The 13,864-nt window shown below is 37.8% G+C and overlaps 1 protein-coding gene across 11 annotated transcripts in view; it reads left to right on the top strand.

Moving 5' to 3' along the window:
* Positions 1 to 13,864, top strand: part of LOC105482802 (uncharacterized) — a 228,212-nt gene that overhangs the window by 161,272 nt on the left and 53,076 nt on the right. For all 11 annotated transcript variants that reach the window (XR_011616429.1, XR_011616431.1, XR_011616459.1 and 8 more), the window contains 2 exons: positions 1,365 to 1,491; positions 2,519 to 2,769. The gene's annotated coding sequence lies outside the window, so the exon portion shown is untranslated. The remainder of the gene's footprint in view (positions 1 to 1,364; positions 1,492 to 2,518; positions 2,770 to 13,864) is intronic.

The raw sequence follows: 13,864 nt of genomic DNA on the forward strand, positions 1-13,864 counted from the left end.
ATCAGATGTCATCATAATTGTTGTTATTACAGGATCATAAAACTTTATAGTAACAGCAAAAGCAAGGTACCTTTGTTTGAAAGTTTAGCCAAAAAATCAAACTGAGCTCATCAATAAAACAGATGCAAGAAGATGAGCATTTATAAGGAATTCTAATGAAAAGAAGTAAGCAAAGACTTTTTCAATAATGTTCACATTTAAATTAGGAAGTAGGGAAATGAGGTCTTAGTGGATTTCTTTAGAGTGAATTAAATATTGAAATAAATAATAGTAATGTGGTTCTAATGTCTGTAATTAACACAGGCTAGCAATATAGATTGGCTTTCTCAGATAACACTGTGTATTTGGCTAAATTTCCATGATTTATATTTCACAAATTTAAGCAATGGGTACACATGTAATTCTAAAGTGAAGAATTTAAGTTTTCTACACAAAGCAATAACAATGCATTTTCCTTTAAAAAAAAAAAGTGTTGTGTGTCCACACATGCTCTACACGCTTTGCCCAGAGATAATCAGGAAGAGTAGTTTCAAAAGGATCTTTTTCTTGCTCTAGTGTCAGATCTTAAAATAAGATTTAAGAGCTGGAAAGCCTGATTGAAGGGGACTGAGATGTGATTTCTAGTGGCACCGCTTACCAGAGCATGGAGAACAGAAAATGCTGTTTCTGTGTGTTGGAGGTTAGACATTTCTGGACAGACATATTTTAATTCAGTCTTTTCTTTTGAAATCAAATATATGCTGTAGCTATCTTGAGATGTGCAGTTGCTTATTACAGTTAATGGATTGTTCATCCTCTTTGTCCTTGAGATAATCCTAAGTATGTGCATAAAACTGAGCTCATGCTGCCCATAAAAACCAATCAGGCCGGAGTTGGTCCACAAGGTGTTGAACATTCACTAGAGCAGATGGGAAAGATAATGTTTAATAAAGAGTTAGAGGATTAGGTGGTATGAAACAAACTAAGAGAAAGGGATAATTTCATTTCAGGTGAACCTCTGTGACATTTCTTGTACCCAAAGACAGAATAAAGTGATCACAGAGCTATGACTTTTGGCTACTTTTTTCCCAGTGCTGGCCCTGCATACATTGTCAGCTTTTGACTCTGCCAGCATCATCACCTGAATCTGTGAATAACTCAAAAGATAGTTTCGCAGGTTTATGAAGATGTATGAAGTGAGTCATTCGCAAATGAATATACATATGAGGAAATGACAGAATTCTGCTAAATATGTTTATATTTGAACAACTGATTCATCTGAGTGTGATTTAGAATGGGATGTGCCTAAGTTTATATAAATGACAGTTAAAAAGATAACTGTCACAATGTTTGCTGATGAGGTTTCCATTTCTCTTAACATTTAGAAGTTAAATGAAAGATGGATTGTGGATTATAGCCTGAGCAGATTTGAGCCTAAATGTAATATAACAACTTGTGGCAAATGGAGGTAGCAGGAGAGTAGAGCCAACTAGCCAAAAATCCCCTGGAAAGGTAAGGTTAGGAGGCCTTTGAAGACTTAAGTACAACCTCATTTATTTTTCATCATGTTCACTTAATTAAATGTAGGCTGGGGAGGTGGATTGAAGTAGCTATTTGTGACATGCTGGTCTGGGTACTGGCGTTCATTCAGAGGGTCACAGGTTCAAGTTATAGCCATGGACCTCAGAAAGCATTTCAGCGTGTGACCTGCTGAGGGGCTGGAACATCCAGGGGGTGGGCACATCACTGCTCCTGCTTTGCTTTTGACTGGGACCTGAGTCATGCTCTTTGCTATTATTCTGTTTCGTTTACTGTAAAAGTGGCGAGGCACTTCTCATTTTAGCTTCTTGCAGTCTCAGTTCTAATAGCCTGGAGGAAGTTGCCAAACAAATGTAACCTCTCCTGTTGGCCCAGCTACTCTACCTCTGTTTGCGGCAGGGCTGGCTATTTGGCAGTGCGCTTATGTTCTGCAGAAATGTGCTATGGGAGGTGTTAAGCTGAATTGGGGGATATTTCAAACCATTCCTTAAATAATAGAATTGAAATATTGAGCGGCTGAAGTGGCCTGGGATGGAAACTTCTGAGCCAAAAGTTAGATCCTGGTTTTACTTGAAAATGTAATGGAGCCCTGGGGTGTGTGGTTTTCAGGCTTTCTCTATTTGTTAATTTTGGAAATGGACTTTTCACAGTTTTACTTCCCTTTTGTGTTAAGTCTTTGGTTTTGCTTCTATATGCAACCTGGATTGAAAACTCAGGAGTGTTCTTTTTACCTTGATTCTAGTCAATAGGCCCGGAGGCAAAGCAACAATGATATGGCCATTAAGAACCATAAATAAACATTAGTTTTCTAATATAATCAGTTTCCTTAACATAGTAACAAACATAAAAGAGCAGGATCCATTTGCCTCCCTGTCCTCTGAACCCTTTGCTTCAGTTCTGCTTTCCGGAGCTGCAAATATACATATATTCTCTTTTAAGTTAGAATTTCAAAAAATTAAAGAAAACTTTCCCATTTTTTTCTAACTTTTCTCATTTTCAGGTGAAACTGAAATCATTCATTCAAAAAGTGTTTACTGAGTAGCTTCAAAGAGCAAATATTAGGTTAGATGCAATGGGTGATGTACGAATATTCAGACAACTATTTCTCATGGACTTTGCTTACTGAGCCATCAACACACTGGCCACCTTTTTCTAGATGAAGTATTCCATCATTTGATTCTGGATTGAGAACTCTTTGAGAGCAGAGACCATGGCTTCACCTGAGTATCCCCAGAGCCTGATGTTAGACAAGTAAGTGGATGCTCAATAGATTTCTGACTTTTCTCCGTTATTCTAAAAATGAGGCCCCTAGATCTGATTTTAGTTTTATTCCATTGACTTGATCAGCACGGAGCAAGTGGAGGCATTATAATGCTTGACTGGATGTGACACAGTGTGTGGGCTCAGAATACCTCTGTGCACATGGACTGCTGTAAGACTAACTCATAGGTTATTTCATTTAAACTGCCTGGCAACCCTGAGAGGCAGATAGTGTTATGGCCAGTTTTCAGATGGGAAAACAGAGGGAAACAAGGGAATTAAGCTGATTCAAAGCATAGGTATTCTCTAATTTTATGTTTGGGCCTTTTTTTCATAAGGACCCTGGCTCTGGTTATCTATCATTTTCTAATTTTGTGCCTGTGCATTTGATCCCAATGTAGATTTATACTTTTATCCTCACTAAATTATATTTTGTTAGTTTTGTCCTATACTTCTAGCCTCTTGTGTCCTTCAGCAATCTTAATACAGTCATTTTGCCATCTCAGATATTCCTCTCCCTTTGTGCACTTGTTACTAATTATCTAAGCTTATTATTTTACATATGCGGATAGTATAAATGTCAAGAGCTATGTCACCCATGAGAAACCTTACTCCAGGATGACACTGATCTGCTATCACTGCCTTGGCATAGTGATAGTGAACATTCGTTCGGTTATTCTACCATTTAGTCTACATTTTTATGTCTTGACCATGAAGATAACATGAAAACCTTTGCAAAATTAAAGCATATTTTGTTTAAATCAGGTGTTTTTAATATGGGTATGTAACCCACATAATGTACATATAACACTTAGTCTTCCACATAATAAACATATAACATTTAGTTTTTTATTTGCCAACCCAGAGAATAGGACTTAGTCTATTTTATATTTTAATCTGTATACTAATGAATAGTGTTTTTGAAAAACTACATTCACAGATGTAACTTTTATTATCCTTTTTCAAATTTTCTTATTTTTCCTTTCTTCCTGCCTCAACATACCTCTATGTACTATACGTTTTAAAATTTGGAGGAAAGGTGTATTTAAGAGACAATGAAAACCTTGATGCAAATTATATTTTCCCAACAGAAACACTTTTCCATTTCAATGTATGCATGCAAAACTTTAAAAGCCTGATTTAAAAATGTATGATGCAACTCTATCATGTGGAGGATGTTACTTAGGAGCTGAATTACAGGATTTGCCTCTCTTTTTCTCTGGCCTTGGGCAATCTAGTCTAATTACAGTCACTTGCCTTTCATTCTGTTTAGTGTTTTTCAGCTATGCATGAAAAAGTTAATCAAAAAATAAAATGAAAAACTGTGATGGCTAATCGAAGTCCCGTAGATTTCTACACCAGCCTGTCTGGGGATGAACACCAAAATGTTACCTTCAAAGCATCATTAGATGTACTGTGCCTATCGGTCTCTACTTCTCTTAAAGAAAAAAGATTCCTTTAATTTTAGAATTTTTCAAAAGTAGAAAATGAAAAGAAAATTGAGGCTTTTCCTATCTTCATTTATTTCTTACCTGTAATTGTTGGGAGGTTGTATAACCAGAGAAGACACTAGACCAATAATCTCAGGGATGGGTTATATCTCTCTTTAGAACAGTTAGAGGAAGGCAATTTACCACCCCTCTTTGCCCTCTAGTGTGCTTTGGAAGGACATCGTGTTAAGAGAATTGCTGAATCCTGGCCTATCTTCTGTCTGGATCCCTTGCCTAGACTGTAGATCCAAATGCCAACTACTAGAACCAACACTGGCTGCGGTTTTGTGCATGTTTTTCCTGAAGAGCTGACATGTTGTCTTAGTTCATTTCAAATTCCTTCTTTGACAACCCCTACTGCAAACCAAAAACAATGTGATAAAATTTGTACCTTTAGTACCTATTATTAATTAACCTTGATAAAAATCACCGAGTTGTTTCTTTGTTCTTTGGGAGAAGGAAAAGGTATGGAAGAGGGATGGAAGATGAAAGAGCCCTGAAATCATCTGGAAGGGTTGGTGGCGGTGGGGGTGGTAGTAGTGGCAGAGGTATGGAGCACAAAAACAAAGTGTTATCAATGCAAATTTGTGGTGTATTTAGCTGAGGCTGTCAGACCAAAGATTTCTGGATGGTACATGTCAATTGCTCCTGTGGCTGAAACAACCCCATCTTTCTCAGTTATTTAAAGTGAGTGATGTTGAGAAGCAACATATGCTTCTTTTCCTCCATGCAGAGCAGTGAAATTTGGAAATACGTGCTGAGAGAGAAGCATAGTTTTCCATTGCAATTTATCTCTAAGAAAGGACCACTTTCTGGGATAGTGATAATGGTTGCTAAAACCTCATTGAGAAAAATAACTTAATTGCCCAAATTGGGCTTAGAACATGCTGCAGCTGGCTCAGTAGAGTGGCAAGGGACCATCAGTCTGCTTTGGAGGAAGTGTCATGTTTGAGAATCATGTGGATGTAGCCTTCCTTTACTGATAATTGGATCTCACCAAAGAGTCGTAAGGACTTTCAGAATAGTATGTACTATTCACACAACATGGCATTTTCAGTCTCAGAAGTTTCTTTTCCCCCTTTTTGTTTTAAAGCTATTTAAACTTATTTTCATAACAAATTGAATAACATGAAAAGTATGTTAGAGTCTGTTGAGGAGCTCTGCGAATGCTTGATCAATAACAGCAATGTGACTAAAGTTGTGCATACTTATGTTTTCTGTTAAGCAAATGAAAGCCAGTTAATTCAACATGTAACACTCCTATTTTAACTTCCTGGGTGAGACAAATTTGGTATTCCAAATTTCAGCCAGCAGCTGGCTCAATAACTGGAAAGCCAATTTACCAAAAGTTTCAGCTTTGATTGTTTCAAGGTCATAGATAGGACATATCAAATAATCAGATATATTAGGCCTCAGGGAACAACTAACAGTCTTGAGTAAATGACAGAGTCTGGAGCTGTTGAGCAGGTGAGAAAAGAGGTATTTTTCATATCAGATTCAGTGAATTGCCCAGTACTCCACTGAGGTCCCTTTGTATATTATTGTGAAACTTTTGGCCACATGAAATTAGAATAATGCTAATTACAAAATCAGCAGTGTGCTGTTATGAAAAGATCATTAACTCAGGAAATCAGGAGACCTGAGTCTTAGTCCCAGCTAATAATCCTTAATCATTATCTTAATTTCTGAGCAATTACTGTGTTACTCTTTGTTCAGCATCTTTGTTTACCTTTTCTCTAGCCTGTGCAACAACGCAGCCAAGAATATAGTATTACCCCACGTTCAAGTTGGAGAAACAATTTCAAAGAGATCAGGTGACCCTCCCACAGTCACCAAGCTAGTAAATAGCAAAATTAAAATGCAGACTCTCGACTGTGTCTTGAGGCTCCATCTCTGCAAAATGCTCCATATTCTTTCCTGTATTGGCTGTTTCTCCTTCTTGGAATACCTTCTTTGCTCATCTCAGCCTGTGCAGCTTTTAGTCATCCTTCATGCTTGGCTCAAGTCTAGCATTCTTAGGGAGGCTTCCAGGAGCATTCCCAGCTTCTAGTCTCTCCCCAGTGTAACTTCTCAGCCCTTCTTACTGCGCTGCTCATGTGGCACCTGCCAACCTAACTGACCCAATCCCTGCAGCCTTTGGGACTTCCTTCTACTGTGAGTAGTATTTTGAGTGTGAGCTCTCTCTCTTTCTCTCATTTATACATTTGTAAGACATTTGGAAAAAAAGTTATAGGAAAGCACTATGTAAACTACTACCCCCAAATGACACAATTTACCATTTAAAAAATACTGGCTTTAAGTATTTTTCTTTATATAAAGAATTAGCTCCCTACTGATCAAGTTGAAGTCTACTTTATACACTTTTCAATTCCACTTGCCTCCTGCCTCCCCTGTGGCAACAACTAATTTGAATTTGGTGCCTAACCTTCAAGTCTATGTTTTTCATTTTTTGTTATATATTCTCATATTTGTGATACAAAATGACATTTTGTAAGAGAACCGTGTAATTACTGCATTTGCATTTTGAAAACTTGTTTTTTACTCAATTTTTAAAAGAGTAATATTAATACATTTAAATCTAATTTATTCATTTAAATTCATTTTAAGTGCCGTGTAATATTCCATTTCATGAACATAAATATCTTATTTATCTAGTCCTCTTTTTATGGACATTCAGGTTTGTATGTGAAACGTTTTTCACCGTATTGGTTTCCCCTTTACTATTAGACACTAAGTTCTCTGATTGAGAGACTGTGGGTTATGCTTCTTTGTGGTTAGGACTATGCCTGCAATTCAATAGGCATTTAATAAATGTATGCTGGGTGAACTGATGAAGCTAACTGGGGAAATGAAGGTCTTCAACTTTCAGAAGATGAACATGATTAGCAGGTAGAGGGTGACTGCAAGAATGTTAGTTAAAATAAGAGTTCTTTCTTGGGTTTATGGAGATGGGAAAGTAGGATAATAAAAAGCTCTTTGAAATGATACTGAGATGAGTATGGTCAAGCTAGTAAAATTTTTTGTCATGCTAATCATTTTTGTAAAAGACTAGTAATAGGAAATATATAAAATAATTAATTAAACTATGAGCAAAAATACTTATAAACGTGCTTAAGTGCATTGGGCGGGCTAGTACCGACTTATGACTGGATGGCAAAAATTCTATATTTATTTCTAACTAGGTCATCTCCATAATTCACCTTGGAGAGATCTAATTACCCTTGAATATTTGACCTTCAGTGTGTCAACATAAATATTTCCTCAACATGGCTTCATGGAGATATGGCAGCTGTGTTTGACAGAGATAACATTTTTCTTTAGAAATGTTAAGGGCTATGGTTTACTTCCTTAGTTTCAAGTCATCCCTTCTGACCCATTGCACTTTTTTGTTACTTTCTGAGTGTTGTCCAGAAGGAACTCACCCAATAATTAAGCTAGAGATGTGAGGTCAGGAGTTAGGTGTTGTTGCAAGGAAGAAATGAATTTATACTTGTTAAACCTCAGGATAATGTCTGGCATATAGAGCTCAATAACTGTTAGATACTACTCTTCTCATTTACATGTCTTATAGCAGAAATGTGAGGTAATTATTTTATAGGCTTTATTGTAAATCACCCAGGATAGGTCTAGAGCTCTTTATATCTTTCCAACCCAAGGTATGTTTTGTTTTGAGGTTCTGATGGGTGAAAGGTCAAGGGTTTCCACAATGGAGAGACATGAACTCCAAAGACCATCTCTCCATCAGGAACAATCAAAAAGCAGCAGCACGATTGGGCATTGATTAGATAATTAAAGTGAGGCTTTACACATTTCATATGTAGCTTCTCATGTTGTTGGTGATAATCTGATACCTACAGGACCATGCCCCATTCATCCATTTGCTGATTGATTTATTAATCCATTTAATAAATATTAAGCACTTACAAGGTGCCTGGGATAGTTCCCAGGTACTTGGAAGACATCAATGAACAAACAAAGAAAAAAAGATTCCTGCCCTCCTGTGGCTTACATTCTAGCATGAGGAGACAGAAAATAAGCAATAAATATAACAGGTAAGTTATGTACAACATTGGAAGGTGATAACCGCTATAGGACAAAAGGGTAAATCAGGCTCACAGGGATGAGGAATGCTTGGGGGGCAGTGTGCAGATTAAATAGGATGATCAGGATAGGAATCATTGGAAAGATGAGAACTGAGCAAAAACTTGACGAAGGTGAGGGAGTTAGTCATGCAAATATATGCAGGCAGAAAGAGAGCTAGCACCAAAGCCATGCCTCTCATATTTGAGGTAAGGAGGCCTGTGTGACTGTAGCGGAGGGAGCAAAGTGGAGAGTAAGAGATGAAATCAGAAGGGTATGGAGGGCCAGATGATGTAAGGCCTCATGGGCTATTGTGAAGACTCTGGTGGTCCATCAGAGGATTTGAGTTAGTGTCTTTAAAAGACCACTCTGACTTTCGTGTTGATTACAAATTCTAAGGGAGCAAGGATAGAAGAAACAGAGAGACCTCTTAGAAAGCTATTACAGCTCTCCAGGGGAGAGACAGTAATGGTGCATAGCAGGAGGGTGGCATTAGACTTGAGAAGTGATTAAATTCTGATATATTTTTAACCTAGAGCCAATGTCCTAATGGATTAGATGTAGGATATGAGAGAAATAAAGGGGCCAAGGATGTGCCCAAATATTTCTTTTTTGGTAAAATATCTGAAAATATGGAGCTTCTATCAGCTGACTAGTTGGATTAGGTTTGGGCAATAATGTCATGAGTCCTTTTTTTAGGGGTCTGCTAGTCATCTGGATGTGCAAGTCTTCAGTTCAGGAAAGTGTCTTGGCTAGAGACATAAATGTGAGAGTATTTGGCACATAGATGGAGTTTAAAGCCAAAGAGTTGGGTAAGATTAATAAGGAATTACGTTAAGATAGAGAATAGGACCCAAAACTCAGTACTTGAGGCACACCAACACTAAGTGAAGAGGAAGTAGTGAAGAGGAAGAACTAGCAAAGCAAACTGAGGAGTGATCAGTAGGTAGAGAAGTGTGTGAGTCACAGATGGTAAATGAAGAAAGTATATTAAGGAGGAGGTGATCAAATATGTCAAATGCTGAAGACAGGGCACATATAATGAGGAATAACAATTGACTACTGGGTTTAACTCTCAAAGTCACTTGGTGACCTTGATGGCAGTAGTTTCATTGGACGTGTGGAAGTAACAGCCTACTTGAAGTGGGTAAAGGGGAGAATGAAAAGAGATGAATTGTAGACAGCAAATGCACTAGTAGGTAAGACTAACCTCCTCAATGAAATTTGCTCTTCTCAAAAACTCCTCCATTAGCCTGCTAACATGCCAAAAATATCAGTTAGGATTTTTTAACTTCCCTTTGGAGAGCCCTTATAATTCAGCCATTGAAAATGTAAACATTTTGGAATGGGTACCTCAAAGTTATTAACACAGATGCATGAATTTGTTTGCACTGAGCTACTGGGGTGGTGATAAAATTGTAGGATTTCAGAGCTATAAGGGATCTTAGATATGACATAACCAAACTCCTATTGTTACAGGTATATAGAGGAAAAAAGTGACCTGCTGAAGGTCGCATAATTGATGAATGATAGCAATGACACTAGAGTTCAGGACTTTTGTTATACTGCCTTTTCCACTGCACAATATTTATTCTTGGATTTGATTCCACATGTACGTAGGACAAGGGAAGACTCAGGAAATGTTAGGTAAATGTCTGTTAAGTAAATGAATGAATAAAGGAATGAATGAATTAACAGATGAGCAAAGACAAGACAAGGTTTGAAATGTGTAGGAAAACCAGTTGAAGGCCCATGCGGCACAGAAATTTGGAGATTTGCTCTGAGATGCAAGGAGCGAAGAGTGCCAGGAAGAGGAATTAAAATAGTTGAGGGAACAATAAGTGAGAACTGCAGACTGATGGGTGAGTGCTTTCTACCTTGAAAACATTGTAAGTGTTTAAAACTGTTTTAAAAATAAATTCAGTCAGATGTAGTGGCTCGAGCCTATAAACCCAGTGCTTTGGGAAGCTGAGGTGGGAGGATTGCTTGAGGCCAGGAGTTTGAGACTAGCCTGGGCAACATAGGGAGACCCTCATCTCTACAAAAAACCAAAAAAAATTAGCCAGGCATGATGGTGCGTGCCTGCAATCTTAGCTACTAGGGAGGCTGATGTGGGAGAATCACTTGAGCCCAGGAGTTCCAGCCTTCAGTGAGTTGTAATTGCAACATGGCACTCCAGCCTGGGCAACAGAGTGAGACCTTAAAAAAAATGCAAACTGTTAATAAGAGTTAATGGAAGAAAGACTGAAGATCGAATAGCTCTTTTCTAGCTGGCATTTTTTTTTCCATTCTTGCTGTTAACATAAGAAAATTACCAACTTGGTGGCAGCAGGTTTACAACTCCAGGAAAATAACCAGATACAAGAGGTTTCAACTTAATGGAGCTCTTATATGCTTGAATGACTCCTGGAACAAAAGAAAGCTATGCGTGATTGTTTAGGAAAAGTACAAGATAAACAAAGCATATGTTTTCTAACATCTACTGAAGATAATCTGATAGTCATGTTATACTGGTCTCTGCTCATTTTAGGGTTATGTGATGAAGATGACTTTAGTGGTTCTTAAGTTAGGCACGTAAATAAATAATGTTAAGACTCCACTTTAACTTATGCACCTCAATTTTTCATACATAGTTTCTGCTTTTCTTTTGGAAAGGAAAATACATGTTACTTGTTCTCTTGGAAACATTCCATCCTTTTTTATGCTTTTCCTTTCTCTTTTGAAAGATCCCCCTCACACCACATAAATGGAAATGTCCCTGAGATTCATTTGATTTCATGGATGGCAGGGTACTCATTTCAAATAACTTTGGGAGAACCAGATAAAATAGCTACACTATACTGCATTACCTGATTTAGTGCTGGGGACTGTTAGGGAACTAGATGGATGTGGGAAACTGAAATGGGAAACTCAAGTTAACTTTCACTTTAAGTTCAGTGCTTTGAATCCAGCAGAGTTCAGGGTAGTTAAAAGTTATCACTATCTGATTTGACTGTTCACTGTTCCAAGTGAAATAAGTGAGTTGTCTCTGTTTTGCTGGTAGTCAGGAAAATACTCCTATCACCTTGGTGCTAAATGGCAGTTCCTGAGCAGTATCTGCAGAGAACTGGCTGGAAAAGGTGACTTGTTCTTTCTTCCTTGCAGCCATTACTTTGTCAGGGTGAAGGCTTATTGGAGAAGCGTTGGGGGAATCTTACACCTCTGTTTATCAGGCTGTATCTATTCTTGGGAGAAAAAGAAGTCATCAATTTCCAAAGCTGTCAATCTGGTACCCCCAGCCACTACTAAAAGCCACTTCAATTTATTTCTTCAGTTTTTTTACACTTTGCAGAGTGTTTATTGTAAAGATGTATTAACCAGTAAGGTGCCTTTAAGATAAATTACATTTAACTTTGGAAAGGATAGCAACTTTTGCAAAGGTGCCAATGGTGTTTTAAGTAGGAGAAGAAAGTAATAGTGCTTAACACTGCTAGGAGCGACATTATTTCCATTTCAACCTTTCTTTTTATTTCTTTTAAAATTTAGTTATAATTTTGTATTTACCTGTCTTCTCATTTGTTCTTTTTTCTTCATATTTAACTTTGTTTCTGCTTATTCACTCCTGCTTTTTATTTTATTTTATTTTTATTTTTTTGTTCCTCCTCCCTGATTTTTTCCCCACCCATAAGGAAGAAGCAGGCACTCATATAATAATATTGGATCTATCAGCTCATCTATGTAAGATTATAACCAGAGCAGGCTAGCATTCCCAGAGCAAGGACATAACCCTTGATCTTACTAGCTAGAATTAGTCGATTCCCCCTGGCTTCAAGTTGTTTACATGGAGTTCCAAGGGAAACTGAGTAGGGCCAGTGTCCCTTGGCAGCCAACACGAAGCTTGAGGCTGAGAGAAAAATGATGTTTTGTCCCTTTTCCTCTGCAAACCTAGGAATCATTCATGTTAAGTCTTACTGTTAAAGTGTAAACGAGCCCTTAAAAGTATTCTAGGCAAAAAACCGTATTCTGTGGCCTGAGTCACGGCTGTGGCCTAGAGAGTTGTTAATATAGAGAATTCAGGAATAAGAGTCACCAAGAAAGTATGGTCATTCCCTAAGAACTATGGAGAGTATAGTGAAAAAACAGTTGCTTTTGTTGGCAAGAGGAACAATGTAAAATTAGAAAAAAAAATGTTGTGTGTTTTGGCAAACAATTTTAGGTCTCTCATTTTATTTTTATTTTGAGATGGAGTCTCGCTCTATCACCCAGGCTGGAGTGCAATGACGTGATCTAGCTCATTGCAACCTCCGCCTCTCAGGTTCAAGACATTCTCCTGCCTCAGCCTCCTGAGTAGCTGGGATTACAAGTGCGCACCACCACACCTGGCTAATTTTTGTACTTTTAGTAGAGACGGAGTTTCACCATGTTGGTCAGGCTGGTCTCGAACTCCTGACCTTGTGATCTGCCGACCTTGACCTCCCAAAGTGCTGGCATGGTGCTCCCACTGCACCCAGCCAGGTCTCCCACTTTAAAAATGATAGAGAAATGAAAAGATGACACAAATATGTCCACATGACGTGTCTTGGGTATCAGTTGAATTCTGAGCGGTACCGATATACCAAGGTTGGGAGCACCAAACTGAGACGTAGGCTAATGTCTGTAGTCCAAGGTTTATTTGAAGTTCTGAAGCATTTTTGCAAATTATTGGAAGTTATTTTGGTTGTTCTTTATTTTGTTTTTCTTTACATTCTTAAGGAACTTCTGAAGAATTTTGTTTCTACTATTAATTATTTCTTCCTTATGTCCTGAATGTGCTTATGAAGCTTAGAAAATGTCCAAGGGCTACATCTCATAGTCATGACATTCAAGTCTTTTAACTATCTTATCCCTTAGGACTCCAAAACACCATCTGGTAGAGATTAGTTTCTTTAATGCCCCATGAACAAGCCTCAACCCTAGGATTTTAGCCCACCTGCTTAGAATCTCGACTTAACTATGCTTCAGAGATTTACATCTTCTAGTACTTTAGGTATCTGTTCAATACTTGCTTTCTCCAGTTGCACCAGAGTTTATATCCTCTAGATTGAAATAGTCAAGTCACTCCTGTCTTAGTTCAATGCCTGCCTTCCGCAGTTGTTCTAAGTCTCTCTTCTCTTTTTATGAATAATTATAGCATTTAATATTTATATCATTCATTAAATAAAAAATATATATCCTTACATTTTTACCAAGCAGTTTTATGTTACAGTAAAATGAACTCCCAAAGGCTGAAATGATGTCCTGTAAAATATCCATCAGACACCTCACCCCACCCTCAGTCTAACATAATTCTGGCTTCATGTTGATTTGGTGTTCAAAGAACATTTAATGAATAAGTGAATACATGGCACCTAGTCTCAGTTAAAACCTCAGCCCAGAACTGAGAGTAGGTGCCAAAATACTTCTCTCTCTTTTTCCTTCCTTTCTATTTTTTTCTCTCTCTCCTTCTTCTCTTCCTTCCTCTCTTCCTTCCTTCTCTCCTTCTCCTCCTCCCCTTCCTT

This window comes from Macaca nemestrina, chromosome 1 (assembly GCF_043159975.1).
Source record: "Macaca nemestrina isolate mMacNem1 chromosome 1, mMacNem.hap1, whole genome shotgun sequence".
Lineage (NCBI taxonomy): Eukaryota > Metazoa > Chordata > Mammalia > Primates > Cercopithecidae > Macaca > Macaca nemestrina.